This window comes from Pleurodeles waltl, chromosome 10 (genome assembly GCF_031143425.1).
Source record: "Pleurodeles waltl isolate 20211129_DDA chromosome 10, aPleWal1.hap1.20221129, whole genome shotgun sequence".
Classification (NCBI taxonomy): domain Eukaryota; kingdom Metazoa; phylum Chordata; class Amphibia; order Caudata; family Salamandridae; genus Pleurodeles; species Pleurodeles waltl.
This window is the reverse complement of record NC_090449.1, coordinates 880984297-880999705: the sequence shown is the minus strand read 5'-3', so window position 1 is coordinate 880999705 and position 15409 is coordinate 880984297.

Sequence of the window (15409 nt, the reverse complement as noted above, 5' to 3'; positions counted from 1 at the left end):
AGAATGGGGAAAAAGCAGTTTGTCTCCCCTCTGTTTTCTCAACCCCCGATTGACGAATCACCCCAAAATTTTGAAGATAGCAGCTGAACTGACTGTTGTACTAATTTTGAAAATTTCATGAAGATTCATCAATCAGAGCCAAAGTGATTGGCAAAACACAAAACGCTCCATGAATGGAAAAAGTTGGCCCTAACTATGACTATCACCAGTAGGTTTTATATATATATATATATATATGTGTATATATATAAATATATATATATATATATATATATATATATATATATTGCCTACTGATGGTCATGACCATGTTTCCATTTAAAAAACATTTTTGACTTGACTATGGCGGTCATTCCAACCCTGGCGGTCGGTGTTAAAGCGGCGGCAAAACCGCCAACAGGCTGGCGGTAAAAAAAAATGGAATTCCGACGAGGCGGTAACAGCCAACAGAGACCGCCACTTTAACACACCGACCGCCACGGCGGTACAAACAAACAGCGTGGCGGTCCCCTCCAACAGACAGGCGGGAGTCAATGTACCGCCCACAGTATCACAACCTACCAATCCGCCACCTTTTCCGGGGCGGTAGCCCCGCCGATAAAAACACGGCGGAAACAGCCATTTCGAAGGGAAAACGCTCACCTCCATAAATCCCACGAGGAATCAGGACAGCATGGAACCCAAACTCCACATACTCCCAGCGATAGTGTTCATGCTCCTCTACCAGGAGCACGAACGCCGGCGCAGAAGACAACGGTGAGTACTGCACCTACGACACAGGGGAGGGGGGAGGGAAAAAATTACGGGGACACACATACGCGACACACCCACCCCCACTCTCACCCACTACAACACACACATCAATTCATAGCAATACATCACAGTTACACCCCCCAAGCCCCCCCGGAAGAATGGAAAGACAAAAGGAAATGATTCTAAACATTGAAATATATTGCAATACTGCCAAAAAATATATATACACATCAAAAACTCTTATATGCAGAAATTTACAAGTCCGAGCATTGTAGCAGGCATTGTCCGTGGACCACTGGGCCCAAATCACATGGGCAAAGCCCACACAGGATACCTGACTCTAACAGAGAGAACAGTGCAGGGGCATCAGATAGCAAAACTACAGGCACCTCAGGGGGAAGGGAAGGGGGGGCACCTCAGCGAGATGAGTGCACGATGCCAGATCCACGAGGGGCCTCCATGCCCACTGTTCAATCCTGGGGAGTGCAAAGCCACAGTCTCACAAGTCAGACAGTAGGTGGGCTGCCCACTGTTCAATCCTGGGGAGTGCAAAGCCACAGTCTCACAAGTCCAGACAGTGGGTGGGCTGCCCACTGTTCAATCCTGGGGAGTGCAAAGCCACAGTCTCACAAGTCCAGGCAGTGGGTGGGCTGCCCACTGCTCAATCCTGGGGAGTGCAAAGCCACAGTCTCACAAGTGGATAACAGTCTCCACTAGTTCTGGAGGGGGCCTGGTGCCCAGAGTGCCTCGTGCAGCCCTGCCCGACACAGATGCGGCCCAGCCCCTGCCGCTCATGGGCCAGCGGTGCCTGCGATGGAGTGGCCAGTTCAGCGGTGCTTGAGATGCAGGGCCCAGTGCAGCGGTGCTTGAGATGAAGGGCCCAGTGCAGCGGTGCTTGAGACGGCGGTGCCCAGTTCAGCGGTGCTTGAGATGCAGGGCCCACTGCAGCGGTGCTTGCGACGGCGGTGCCCAGTTCAGCGGTGCTTGAGATGCAGGGCCCAGTGCAGCGGTGCTTGAGACGGCGGTGCCCAGTTCAGCGGTGCTTGAGATGAAGGGCCCAGTGTAGCGGTGCTTGAGACGGCGGTGCCCAGTTCAGCGGTGCTTGAGATGCAGGGCCCAGTGCAGCGGTGCTTGAGACGGCGGTGCCCAGTTCAGCGGTGCTTGAGATGCAGGGCCCAGTGCAGCGGTGCTTGAGATGAAGGGCCCAGTGCAGCGGTGCTTGAGACCGCGGTGCCCAGTTCAGCGGTGCTTGAGATGCAGGGCCCAGTGCAACGGTGCTTGAGATGAAGGGCCCAGTGCAGCGGTGCTTGAGACGGCGGTGCCCAGTTCAGCGGTGCTTGAGATGCAGGGCCCAGTGCAGCGGTGCTTGAGACGGCGGTGCCCAGTTCAGCGGTCCCGGCCATGGCGGGGTGCTCATTTGCCACCTGTCCTGTGGCTGGCGGGGCCCTCCTGCCCATCTGTTCTGTGGCTGGCGGGGCCCTCCTGGGCAGCTGTGCCGGGGCTGTTGGTGGCCTCCTGCTCACCTGGGATGGGGCTGGCGGGGCCATCCTGGCCAGCTGGGCTGATGGCGGTGTTGTCGGGCGTGCTGCCCTTCCCACCCTTCCCTGATCGCCTGTGGCCCTTCCCCACCTTGGGCGGTGTGCCAGCTGTCTCCACACTCCCTGCCGGAGCCCTGGTAGGGGTTTTTGTCCCTGGTGTTTTCACCCACTCCCGCCAGCCACTGCCTATCTTGGGATGTTTCTCCGGGGGTGGGCTGCCCGTGCCTTGGCTTCGCACCAAACTGGCTGCCCTGGTGGGTGGGGCACTCCACTGTCCATGGCAGACTGTGATGACAGGGGCCGATTTTGTCGTGGCTGAGGTGCTGACTGTAGTCCTATGCCATGGACGGGGTGGGGGAGTTGGTGGAAAGAGGTTGAGTTTTGACAGGAAAAACTTCTTCGGATCAGTGGGACGGGTTATGTGTAGTGGGTATGGGAGTGGAGGAAGAAGTTGTGGTTGTAGGAGTTGTAAGTCTGGTGGCTTTGGGTACAGGTGCTTGGGCTGGAGGCTGTCGTGAGGTGGATGGCTGTTGGGTGGGTGGCTGCCTGCATTTGTGTATCTTGGAAGGGGGGTGCACAGACACACTGGGAGAGGACACAGGGGATGTGTAAATGGCAGTGGGGGTGGTGACTGCACGTGTGCGGGGTGTTCTGGTGTGTGTGCTGCTGAGGGACGTAGTGGCTGAAGATGTTTGTGCATGCAGGTGTGAACGGAGAGGTGACAGGGAGGGAGGAGGGAGATGTGGAGGAGGGGGACACAGTGGAGGCAGTGGATGTTGGTATGTCTGTATGTGGATGTTGCTTGTGTGACTGCCTGTGGGATGTGTGGTGCTTATGTCTGGCTGAGCTTCCCTTGGGTGTTGAGGTGTGTGCAGGCTGGTCTGATGGTGTGTCTGGGATAGGCAGAGGTACACGTGATAGGGTATGGGTGGAGGAAGTTGGAGGGGGGAGGCTAGAGACAGGGACAATGGCTGCCATCAGTGTACAGGCCAGAGTCTGGAACGATCGCTGAAGGGCCGCCTGACCAGAATGAATGCCCTCCAGGTATGCATTACTCTGGTGCACCTCCCTTTCTACACCCTGGATGGCATTCAAAATGGTAGACTGCCCACCATTGAGCGTCCTCAAGAGGTCAATGACCTCCTCACTGAGGGCAGCATGGGTGACTGGGGCAGGGCCTAAGGTGCCTGGGGCGAAGGAGATGCCCACCTTCCTGGGTGAGCGGGCACAGGCCAAACGCTGAGGGGCTGCTGGGAGGGCGGTGCTGGTGCGGTAGGTGGCGGCTGTACCTGTAGATGCGGGGGGCACAGATATTGCCGCCACCACAAGGGAGCTCCCTTCAGAGGACGAGTCGGTGTCACTGATGTCTGCCCGAGTCCCCGCTGTGGAGCTCCCCTCACCCTCCGTCCCTTGGTGAATTCGGAGTCCGTTGCGTGGCCCTCCATGGCCATGTGGGATGCAGCTCCCTCGTGCTCCGATGCCACTTCTCCTCCGCCTGATGATGCTAATGCACACATGAACAGGAAGACCACAAAAAAGGGGGGGGGGACAGAATATAGACATGTTGAGTGCATGCATTGGCGACACCGTTGGCGGACAGGACAGACACAGAAGCCCCCTGCACTACGCCGCGCACTTGGGCTCGACTACTCAATCCCTGGGACATGGCCTACAAGCCTATGGACGACATCTGCACACATAGATGACACAGGGCCATGAATAGCTGTCCTTGGCACCCTACAGAGGTGGGGGGCGGGGGCACAGGGCCATGCCTTACGGAGGGGCCTAGCCTACAGAAATCGCCCTGACCTAGGGATACCCACAGCCCTCCTCCCCCACCCAGACACCTCCACTGCGCGCAAAGTCAGCAGAATGAGAGTGTACTCACCCCCTTGTGTCTGCTGTGATGCCCTCACGCGCCCATCCAAATCGGGGTAGGCCACCGCCAGGATCCGGGACATCAGGGGGGTCAAAGTCCGACTGGCACCCCTCCCACGTTGGGAAGCCATCCCCAGCTGAGCCTCAGCCGTCTTCCTGCTCCAGCGGCGGATGTCCTCCCATCTCTTCCGGCAGTGGGTGCCCCGTGTGTGGTGGACCCCCAGGGTCCGGACGTCCTTGGCAATGGCACGCCAAATATCGATCTTCTGGTGGGCGCTGACCTATATGAAATGTACAGGGGGAGAAGAATAGTCATTACCTTCTACACCCTCAATGTGAGTGGCCCCCCATCCCTACCCTTGCCATGTGGCACATGCTCTCACCGTCGTTTGATGCATGCCTCAATCGCTCCCCTCCCTCCCATCTTTCATCCACCCCACTCAACACAGGCATAGCCCATACACCATGCTCCCAGTGTATTTACCTGTTTGTCTGGAGAACCGTAGAGTAGCACGTACTGGGGGAGGACCCCATCCACAATTTTATCCAACTCTTCCGCAGTGAAGGCAGGGGCCCTTTCCCCAGTCGCATGAGCCATTGTCTCTTCCAGACCGAGGTCACAGCAGCACTTGCAGTGTAGGTCCTCTCCTGTCGAAGATCAGGTATCGAGTGATTAAGCAGATAGAAAATGGCGGTCACGTCTGCGGCGGTGCGTACCGCGACCACTGGCGCACATCGTCATTGGCTCCTGAGACCCATAGGGTTCAATGTTAACCAATGCTGTATTGCACAGTGGTCTTCGACCGCCTACCGCCACGGTGTGCAACGCCAGCGCAGTTACCTCACATCCCATTGTCGCACTTTACAGGTCAGGCAGCCGCCATTTCATGGGCCCACATGGCTTACTTTTTACTGCGTCACACATACCTAGGCCTTGCATCAACACTCATACAAGCCATTCTATGGATTAAGAATTGTGTTCTGTGCAAGCTGTGGTTACGTACCTGTGGGTTGATTGACTCTGTGCTCGCTGTTGTCCTTCATAGGCACCGTCCGCTGGGACATGGGAGGAGATGGAGGCATCCTCCGGTGTTCAGACCGCTGGTGGACCTGTCGACAATGGAGGAGAGACATGTCATACTGACATACAGGCTTGACCGTGCCACTATTCAGGAACTGTGTGCCCAGCTGGAGCCAGACCTGATGGCAGCTACCCGCCAACCCACAGGAATCCCCCCTCAAGTGCAGGTGCTGTCTGCTCCATTTCCTAGCAAGTGGGTCATTTCAAACAACAGTGGCCATATCATCAGGGATGTCCCAGCCTATGTTTTCCAAGGTGTTGTCCAGAGTGTTGTCTGCCCTGCTGAAACACTTCCGGAGCTACATCGTTTTCCCTGAGGTGGGGGATTTGCCTACAGTGAAGGGTGATTTCTATGCCCTTGGACATATCCCCAACATCATAGGTGCCATTGATGGGACCCATGTGGCTTTGGTCCCCCCCACAGGAGTGAACAGGTGTACAGAAACCGGAAGAGTTATCATTCCATGAATGTCCAGATGGTATGTTTGGCAGACCAGTACATCTCCCATGTTAATGCCAAGTTCCCTGGCTCAGTGCATGACGCGTACATCATGCGGAATAGCAACATCCCTTACGTGATGGGGCAACTCCAGAGGCACCGTTTGTGGCTAATTGGTGACTCTGGTTACCCCAACCTGTCATGGCTACTGACCCCAGTGAGGAATCCCAGGACAAGGGCAGAGGAACGCTACAATGAGGCCCATGGGCGAACTAGGAGGGTGATCGAGCGGACATTCGGCCTCCTGAAGGCCAGGTTCCGCTGCCTCCATATGATAGGTGGATCCCTATTCTACTCACCAAAGAAGGTGTGCCAGATCATTGTGGCCTGCTGTATGCTTCACAACCTGGCTTTGCGACGACAGGTGCCTTTTCTGCAGGAGGATGGTCCAGATGGTGGTGTTGTAGCAGCTGTGGAGCCTGTGGAGAGTGAAGACGAGGAAGCCAAAGAAGACGACATAGACAACAGGAACACAGTAATACAGCAATATTTCCAATGACACACAGGTAAGAATACACACCGGCATACTACATGTACTTAAACACTACTACCTCTCTACTGTCTGTCCTTTTCACCCAGTGTATGGTAACTGAGTTGTGACTTTCCCTTCCGATTTCAGAGATGTGGGCCCCACTGTGTGACATCTGCTTTGTTTCCCCATGGACTACAGCTGTGTGACATTGGTATGTTGGCATCACAATGTAAATAAGCATTTTGGCATGGTAATGTCTAATACATTTGTTCAAAATCACAGCCAGACTCCTGATTGTTTTGTGCAATAACAGTGTTTATTAAAGTGCTCTATATTGGTGGGTGGTTGCAAATTGGTGAGGGGTGATGGTGGAGGAATGTCCATGGCAGAGTCCAGGCTATTAGTATCACAGGTGCATTGCCCAAATGCCTGTGGAAAGTTGAGATGGGGCAGTTTAAGGATGGACAGGGTGACAATGTGGGACAGTGGGATGACAATCAGGGAGGTATCCCTACCTGGCGGGGGTCTTGGCATCTTACTCTGTCTTCTTCCTGGATCTCAGGGACCGCTTGCGGGGTGGTTCTCCTTCTGCAGGGGGTGGGGTGCTGGTGGCCTGTTGGTCCTGTGGCGGGGCCTCGTGTCCACTAGCCCCGGCGGAGGTGGTAGGCAGTTCTTGGTCCATGCTAGTGTCAGGGGCCCTTTGTGGTGCCACAGTGTCCCGCAATGTGGTGACTACCAGATTCAGAACCCTTACGATGGTGCCCAGGGCGGAACTGATGGTTCGTAGTTCCTCCCTGAACCCCAAATACTGGTCCTCCTGCAGGCTCTGGGTCTCCTGAAACCTGGCCAGTACCGTCGCCATCGTCTCCTGGGAATGATGGTACGCTCCCATGATGTTGGAGAGGGCCTCATAGAGAGTGGGTTCCCTGGGCCTGTCCCCCCCCTGTCGCACAGCAACCCTCCCAGTTCCCCTGTTTCCCTGGGCCTCTGTCCCCTGGACCGTGTGCCCACTGCCACTGCCCCCAGGTCCCTGTTGTTGTTGGGGTGGTGGGTTAACCTGGGTGCCCTGTAGTGGTGGACACACCGCTGATTGACGTGTCCTGGGGACAGAGGTATGGGCCCGCTGGGTGGGTGCTGTGCTGGTGTTCCCAGAGGGGGGAAGGTCTGCTGTGGCCTGTGGCTGTCTGAGGGGAACCGACTGTCCCGAGGTCCCCGATGGGCCGGGCTGGTCGTCTAGATCCAGGTCGACAGAGCTGCTGTCATCACTGTGGGCCTCTTCTGGGGGTGGAGTGGACATTTGTGGACCCTACTGCGCGGTGACGTTGTGTTGGGGTCCTGCAGGGGTATAAAACCATGATTATTGCATCTGTGTGTGCCATGGTGTGCAATGGGTGGGTGCCCGTGTACCCCAGTGCTTGCATTCCTGTGTGGGGGCTTTTGTGACGGTGGTTTGGGGGGGGGAATGGGTATGTGCAGTGGGCATGCTTTGGTGATGGGTGTCCATGCTTCGTGGTCGCATGCAGGGCTTGGTTTTGGGATGGGTGGGTTGTGATGGTGAGACATTTGCAAGGAGTAGGAGTGATGGGGGTGAGGGTGGGGGTATGAGTTGGCATGCTGGTGGGGTGGGGGGATGAAGTAGTGAAGATGAGACTTACCAGAGTCCATTCCTCCAGATACTCCGCCGAGGCCCTCAGGATGCAGGATCGCCAAGACCTGCTCCTCCCATGTTGTAAATTCTGGGGGAGGAGATGGGGGTCCGCCGCCAGTCCTCTGCACTGCAAGGCGGTGTCTGGATACCACTGAACGCACCTTCCCCCGTAGGTCGTTCCACCGCTTCCTGATGTCATCCCGATTTCTTGGGTGCTGTCCCACAGCGTTGACCCTGTCGACTATTCTGCTCCATAGCTCCATCTTCCTGGCAATGGACGTCTGCTGCACCTGTGTTCCGAATAGCTGTGGCTCTACCCGTACGATTTCCTCCACCATGACCCTGAGTTCATCCTCAGAAAACCTGGGGTATCTTTGCAGTGCCATGGGGTGGTGTAGGTGATGTGTGGGGTGGATTGTGTGGTGCTAAGTGTGGTGATGTGAATTGGTGTGTTGTGTGAAGTGTGTGGTAATAGTGCTGGGTGATGGCAATATGCGCGTCTGGGTGCTCGGTTCTCTATTTCTCTTTGCGTGGTCCCGATTTTTTAGGAGTGGGGGTTTGTGGGTGATGTGGGTGTGTGTTTTATATTTAATTGGGTGTGTGGGAGTGGTGTGCGTATGTGTATCAGGTGTGTGTATTTGGAATTGTCCAATGTGGCTGTGTTTTGTAAGTGTGTGTGTATTTTGAGCGCGGCTGTGTGTACCGCCAATGGAATACCGCGTTTGAAAGACCGCCGCGTGGATTCGTGTGTCGTGATAGTGTGGGCGTATTTCTGTTGCCGTGACGGTGTCGGTTTGGTTATCGCCAGTTTCTCGCTGGCCTTTGGTGTGGCGGACTTTTGTGGGTGTCTGTATTTTGGCGGGTTCCGTGTTGTGGGTCAGAATGACCGTGGCGGTTTACCGTGGCCGCGGCGGTAGGTTGGCGGTCTTCTGACAGCGGTATGCACCTTTTACCGCCAATGTTGGAATGACCACCTATATCTTTGGCTGTTGATGAATTTTAACAAAATCTTTTTAAAAAAAGTCCTAGAGAATCTTGTTCTACTTGGGAAGTTTTGTGGTGATCCATCAAATGGGGGTGAGAAAAGGCATGGGGTTAAAAAAAAGTATGTTTTCCATTATAATTCCCATAGGGATTTTAGATATGACTACAGACCGAACTGCTGGACGGAATTACACCAAATTTGGCAGAAAGGTAGCTCTTGGTCCTGAAAGAGTGATATTTGTAATTTGGTGTAAATCCTTTCAGTAGTTTTTGAGATATCAAAAGAAAAATAAATATAGATATCTAGAGCCGCAAAGGACTCCTGAATAATAACAAGCTTGTGCAGGGAAATGCTTGCTTGTTCTGGGGCATATGAAATTGGAGGAGTGGGAGTATGGGGGCCCCCCTGGTAGGGCATTTTTATGCACCGGGGACCACCACCTCCCCAGAGCTTATATGTTTTAGTGTGGCTGGGTCTGATGGGCCCTCCAGCAGCCCTGGAAATCACCACCTCCCAAGGGAAAACATCATTTTGATTGCGGGGTGGCTGTGTGGCTCCCTCCCTGCAGTCCCAGGGACTGCCACTTACCCAGGGCTTTAATCGTAATGAGTGTAGGGGGCTGCACAGCCCTCTGGCAGCCCTGGGGAATGCCACCCCCCTGAGGCTAACAACTAATTAAATGCGTGGGCTGCCTGGTTCCCCCATAGCTCCAGGGACCCCCACCTCCACAGGGCTAAGAACTACTGAAATGCAGGGGTTGCCAGCCCCCAACCCCCCACGCAGCCCCTGGGGACCACCACCTCCCCAGGGCTAATGACTAATAAAAAAGCAGGATGGCTGCATGTCCCCCCGCATGCCCCAGGGACTGTCACCTCCCCGGGGCTAACAACTATCTAAATAAATGTGGCACACTTGGAGGTCTCATCTGCGATATCGTTGGTGTGCCGTCTGGTCCGGCTGTGACTTCCAATTGCAGCGCTATTGTCCGGTCGGTGAAGTGACTCTCACCTGTTTGCTGGTTCTTTGCAGGTTTCTTTTGTTTCTTGAGTGGTGCCTTCACTCAGGAGGGAGATCTCGGGCTATTTGCGGAGCCTGGAGGTCCTCGGGGTCTTTTGAGGTCAGTCCAGTGGTCAGCTTCTCCGCAGCAGCGACTGTCGGGACTCGGGTGCAGCAAGCAGGGGTCTTGGAGCCTCTTGTGGTGCAGCAGGTCCTCTGTTCTCGTCCTGTCTGGTTCTTTGGTGCGGTCTTCTTCTCTTCCGAGTGAATCTGGTTTCTTGTTCTAGGGGAGCCCATTAAATACTGAATTTAGTGGGCGTTTTAGGGGGAACCTGGTAGCGTCCAATAGGACACTTAGCCTTGGGTGGCTAAACCCACTACAGTGACCACTTCCTGTGGGAAGGGCCACTACCATAAACCTCATTGGTTATTTACCTGCCATCCAACATGGGCGAAAATGAAATGGAGGGTCCACTTTACCTGCAAGCCCCCAGGGGTGGTGTATGCTCAGTGAGACCCCTCCTCCTATGCTTTATGTAGTGGTGGGGTTTCCCACCTTTGCTCCCGCCAAACATAGGTGTGGACAAACGGGGAAGCCATCTGCTGCTAGCAGCAGGCCTGGAGGCTCGAGTTTCAAGGGCGGCAGCCCTTTGAAGCTCACAGCCAGGAAAGTGCACATTCCTGAGGGAGGCAGTGTTAGCTCCTCCACACAGGAAGGGCAATGTTTTACAAACCAGAGAGCCAGGGCTCTCCCCCAAGTTTGTATTTTGGCTGTCTGGAGGTGGCATGCTGGAGGGAACCAGTCAGCAACCATGCCAGTTAGGTTAGCTTTTGCAGGGGTCACCTCTAAAGTAACCCCTGTGTACATTTAGGGATAAATCAAATACTTGGTACCAGTTTGGATTTATCATCATGAGTTGTTTGATACCAAACAACCCAGGGTGCAGAGTGGCCATCATGTAGCTGGGGAACTCGTGTTTGACCAGTGTCCAGTACATGTAGTTAAAGTGGCTGCTCTGTTCACTCACTATGTCCCAGGTTTGACAAGGACACAGTGGGGGCATATTGCTCATGCAACTATGCCCTTACATATAGTATGGTACATCCTGCCTTAGGGCTGAACGTCATGCCAGAGGGGTGACTTACCCATAACATATGCAGTGTAAGGTGGACAGGGCACACAGGGAGTGTGCATTGACATGGGCTGTCTTAGGTCTGTATTCCACTTTAAAGTCCATACCCCTGTAGGGAAATGGACCACCTAAGCAGTGTGGGGTTGTCACCTTTCATTTGTTGTAGCCATCTGAGACGCCTGTGGTCAGACTGAACAGTGAAGTGACAGCCAAACAAGTATGGCCTCAACCTTTTCAGAGCCCAACAACAGCAAAGGCTTCCCTCTCTATGGCACTCCATGGGGAGCTTTTTGCTAATAAAAGCAGTCTTGTGCTTGTGGAAGAACTGGAGCAGAGCACATAGCTTTCTTCAGAGTGTCAAAGGCCTCTTGACAACCCACTGTCCAGGTTCTCTTTCAGGGCATCTTCTTTGAGGTTAGTTCTGTGAGGGGTGTCAACTATTGTGCCATAATCCTTCACAAACCTCCAGTAATTTCCAGTGAAGCCAAGGAATGCCCTGACTTGTGTCTAGTTTGTGGGAGCTTCACAAGCCAGAATAGTTTGTATCTTGCGTTGGAGAGGTTGTGTTTGGCCTCTACCAACCAGGTGGCCCAAGTACACAACTTTTCCCTGCCCTTTCTGGCACTTACTATCCTTGATAGTGAGGCCTGCCCTTTGGAGAGCCTCAAGGACCTTTCCTAGGGGGATCAGGTGGAACTACAGACAGCTATGTCATCTAAGTAACTGCACTAAAGATTTCCAGTCCAGCAAGGACTTGGTTCACCAACCTATGGAAGGTGACAGGTGCATTATTTTAGTCCAAAGGGCATAACAGTGAACTGATAATGCCCGCTAGGAGTAGGAAATGCTGACCTCTCTCTTGCTCCTGGGGTCACATCAATCTGCCAGTACCTTGATGTTAAATCAAAAGTACTCAGATATTTGGCCACCTCTAATCTGTCAATGGGCTATACAGCTCTTGGGATTGGGTGTGCAACTGTCTTGGTCACTGAGTTGAGGCCCCTGTAGTCCACACAAAACCTTATTTCTTTCTTGTTACCCTTGCAGTGAGGTTTGGAGACTAACCTTATTGGGCTAGCCCAGGGGCCGTCTGAGGGCTAAATTACACCCAAATTCAAAATTTTCTTGACTTCAGCTTCTATGTGTTCTCTGACATGGTCAGACTGCCTGTAGATTTTGTTTTTGACAGGAAGGCTTTCACCAGTGTCCACATCATGGGTACACCCGTTTGTCTTCCCGGGGGTCAGAGAAAATAGCTCAGTATACTGGTTGATGACTTGCCTGCAATCAGTCTGCTGTTGTTCTGAGAGGGTGTCTGACAAGACCACTCCATCTACAGAACCATCTTGGGGATTGCTGGAGAGGAGATCAGGGAGAGGCTCACTCTCATCTTCCTGTCCCTCATCTGTAACCATGAGCATGGTCACATCAGCTCTGTCATAAAAGGGTTTTAGGCAGTTGACATGTATGATTCTTTTAGGGTTCTTGCAACTGCCTAGGTTCAATAGATACGTGACCTCCCCTTTTCTTTAAAAAATGGGATAGGGCCCAGACCATTTGTCGTGGCGGACCCTTGGAGCATCAGGCTCCAACACCCAAACTTTTGGCCCTGGTTGGAACTCCACAATAGCAGCATTTTAGTCATACCAAAGCTTTTGAAGCTCTTGGTTGGCCTGAATATTTTTGCTGTCTTTCTCTTTGTACTCAGCCATTCTTGAATGTAGGCCAAGCACATAGTCCACAATATCATGTTTGGGTTCTTTGAGAGGTCTCTCCCAGCCTTTCCTTACAAGCCTTAGTGATCCCTGTTAGAAATGGGGTTTTTGGTTGGCAGTCAGGTTACTTCCTGTCCAAGCAAAAGCCCTCACTCTAGTCAGGGTAAGTCACACACTATCCAAGATTATCCTGTGCCCACCCTCTGGTAGCTTGGCACGAGCAGTCAGGCTTAACTTAGAAGGCAATGTGTAAAGTATTTGTGCAATAAATCATACAATACCACCATATAGCACCACAAAAATACACCACACAGTGTTTAGAAAAATATATAATATTTATCAGGATAATGGTAGGTCAAAAAGAATAAAGTTGCAATGGAAAATTGTAGAAATATCACAGGGAAGTGATATAGAGTGTCTTAAGTCTTTAGAATGCAATACAGTGTCTTTCAAGCACCAAGTACCTGGTTTCTGGTGGAAAATCTCCTCAGAGGGCCACAGGAGAAGAGATGCGTGGAAAAAGGGGTGTGTGCGTCGATTTCTCCTCAGCACACACAGACTTGCGTCGGTCTTTTCCACGCGGGGAAGTCGGGCGTCGTTTTCCGGCGCGCAGACAGTCTCTTTTTGTGGATCGCGGGGATTACCAGATGTCCCGGGTCTGTGCGTGGATTCTCCTGCTTGTTTTCCGGCTGCGCGTCGTTCTGCGGGGCTGCGCGTCGAAGTTTCGATCTCACGGTAGGCGTCGCGTCGATTTCTCCTTGGAAGTCGGGCGGCGTTGTCCTTGCGAGGCCGTGCGTCGAAAGTTTGGTCTCACGGCAGGCGTCGCGTCGATTTCTCCTTGGAAGTCGGGCGGCGTTGTCCTTGCGAGGCCGTGCGTCAAAGTTTCGCACTCACGGTGGGTGTCGCGTCGATTTCTCCTGGAAAGTCGAGCGGCTTTGTCCTTGCGAGGTTGTGCGTCGAAGTCTCGATCGCCCCAAGGGCGTCGCGTCGATCAGCGTCGGTGTGCGGCGTTTTTCTCGCCGCGAAACAAGCTGTGCGTCGAAAGTTTCGGCGCACGGAGCGTCCAAGTGAAAGGAAGAAGTCTTTTTGGTCCTGAGACTTCAAGGAACAGGAGGCAAGCTCTATCCAAGCCCTTGGAGAGCACTTTCACAGCCAGACAAGAGTTCAGCAAGGCAGCAGGGCAACAGCAAGACAGCAGTCCTTTGTAGAAAGCAGACAGGTGAGTCCTTTGAGCAGCCAGGCAGTTCTTCTTGGCAGGATGTAGTTTCTGGTTCCGGTTTCTTCTCCAGCAAGTGTCTGATGAGGTAGGGCAGAGGCCCTGTTTTATACCCAAATGTGCCTTTGAAGTGGGGGAGACTTCAAAGAGTGGCTAAGAAGTGCACCAGGTCCCCTTTCAGTTCAATCCTGTCTGCCAGGGTCCCAGTAGGGGGTGTGGCAGTCCTTTGTGTGAGGGCAGGCCCTCCACCCTCCCAGCCCAGGAAGACCCATTCAAAATGCAGATGTATGCAAGTGAGGCTGAGTACCCTGTGTTTGGGGTGTGTCTGAGTGAATGCACAAGGAGCTGTCAACTAAACCTAGCCAGACGTGGATTGTAAGGCACAGAAGGATTTAAGTGCAAAGAAATGCTCACTTTCTAAAAGTGGCATTTCTAGAATAGTAATATTAAATCCGACTTCACCAGTCAGTAGGATTTTGTATTACCATTCTGGCCATACTAAATATGACCTCCCTGCTCCTTTCAGATCAGCAGCTGCCACTTCAACAGTGTATGAGGGCAGCCCCAATGTTAGCCTATGAAGGGAGCAGGTCTCCCAGTAGTGCAAAAACGAATTTAGGAGTTTTACACTACCAGGACATATAACTACACAGGTACATGTCCTGTCTTTTACCTACACCGCACCCTGCTCTAGGGGATACCCAGGGCACACATTAAGGGTGACTTATATGCAGAAAAAGGGGAGTTCTAGGCTTGGCAAGTACTTTTAAATGCCAAGTCGAGGTTGCAGTGAAACTGCACACACAGGCCTAGCAATGGTAGGCCTGGGACAAGGAAGAGGAGCTACTTAAGTGGGTGGCACAATCCGTGCTGCGGGTCCACTAGTAGCATTTAATCTATATGCCCTAGGCACCTGGAGTGCACATGACTGGGGACTTATAAGTAGATTAAATAGTTCAATCAGGTATGATCCAAAGTTACCATGTTTACAGAGAGAGAGCATATACACTTTATCACTGGTTAGCAGTGGTAAAGTGCGCAGAGTCTAAAAACCAGCAAAAACAGTATCCAAAAACGAGGAGGGAGGCAGGCAAAAAGTTAGGGGTGACTACCCTAAGGCTGTCAGGTCTAACATGTGTCCCCCCCAGCTGAAAGTGGGGAGAGCTACCCGACCTCCTGGGAGCTCTCATCGCTAAGGCGGAAGTACCTGGAGAGACCATCAGCATTGGCGTGGTCAACCCCTGGGCGATGTTCCACCGTAAAGTCCATCCCCTGTAGGGAAATGGACCACCTCAGAAGTTTTGGATTCTCACCCCTCATCTGCATGAGCCATCTGAGGGGCCTGTGGTCTGTCTGAACTAGGAAGTGAGTCCCAAACAGGTAGGGCCTCAGCTTCTTCAGTGCCCAGACCACAGCAAAAGCTTCTCTTTCAATAGCACTCCACCTCTGTTCCCGTGGTAATAGCCTTCTGCTAATAAAGACTACCGGTTGATCT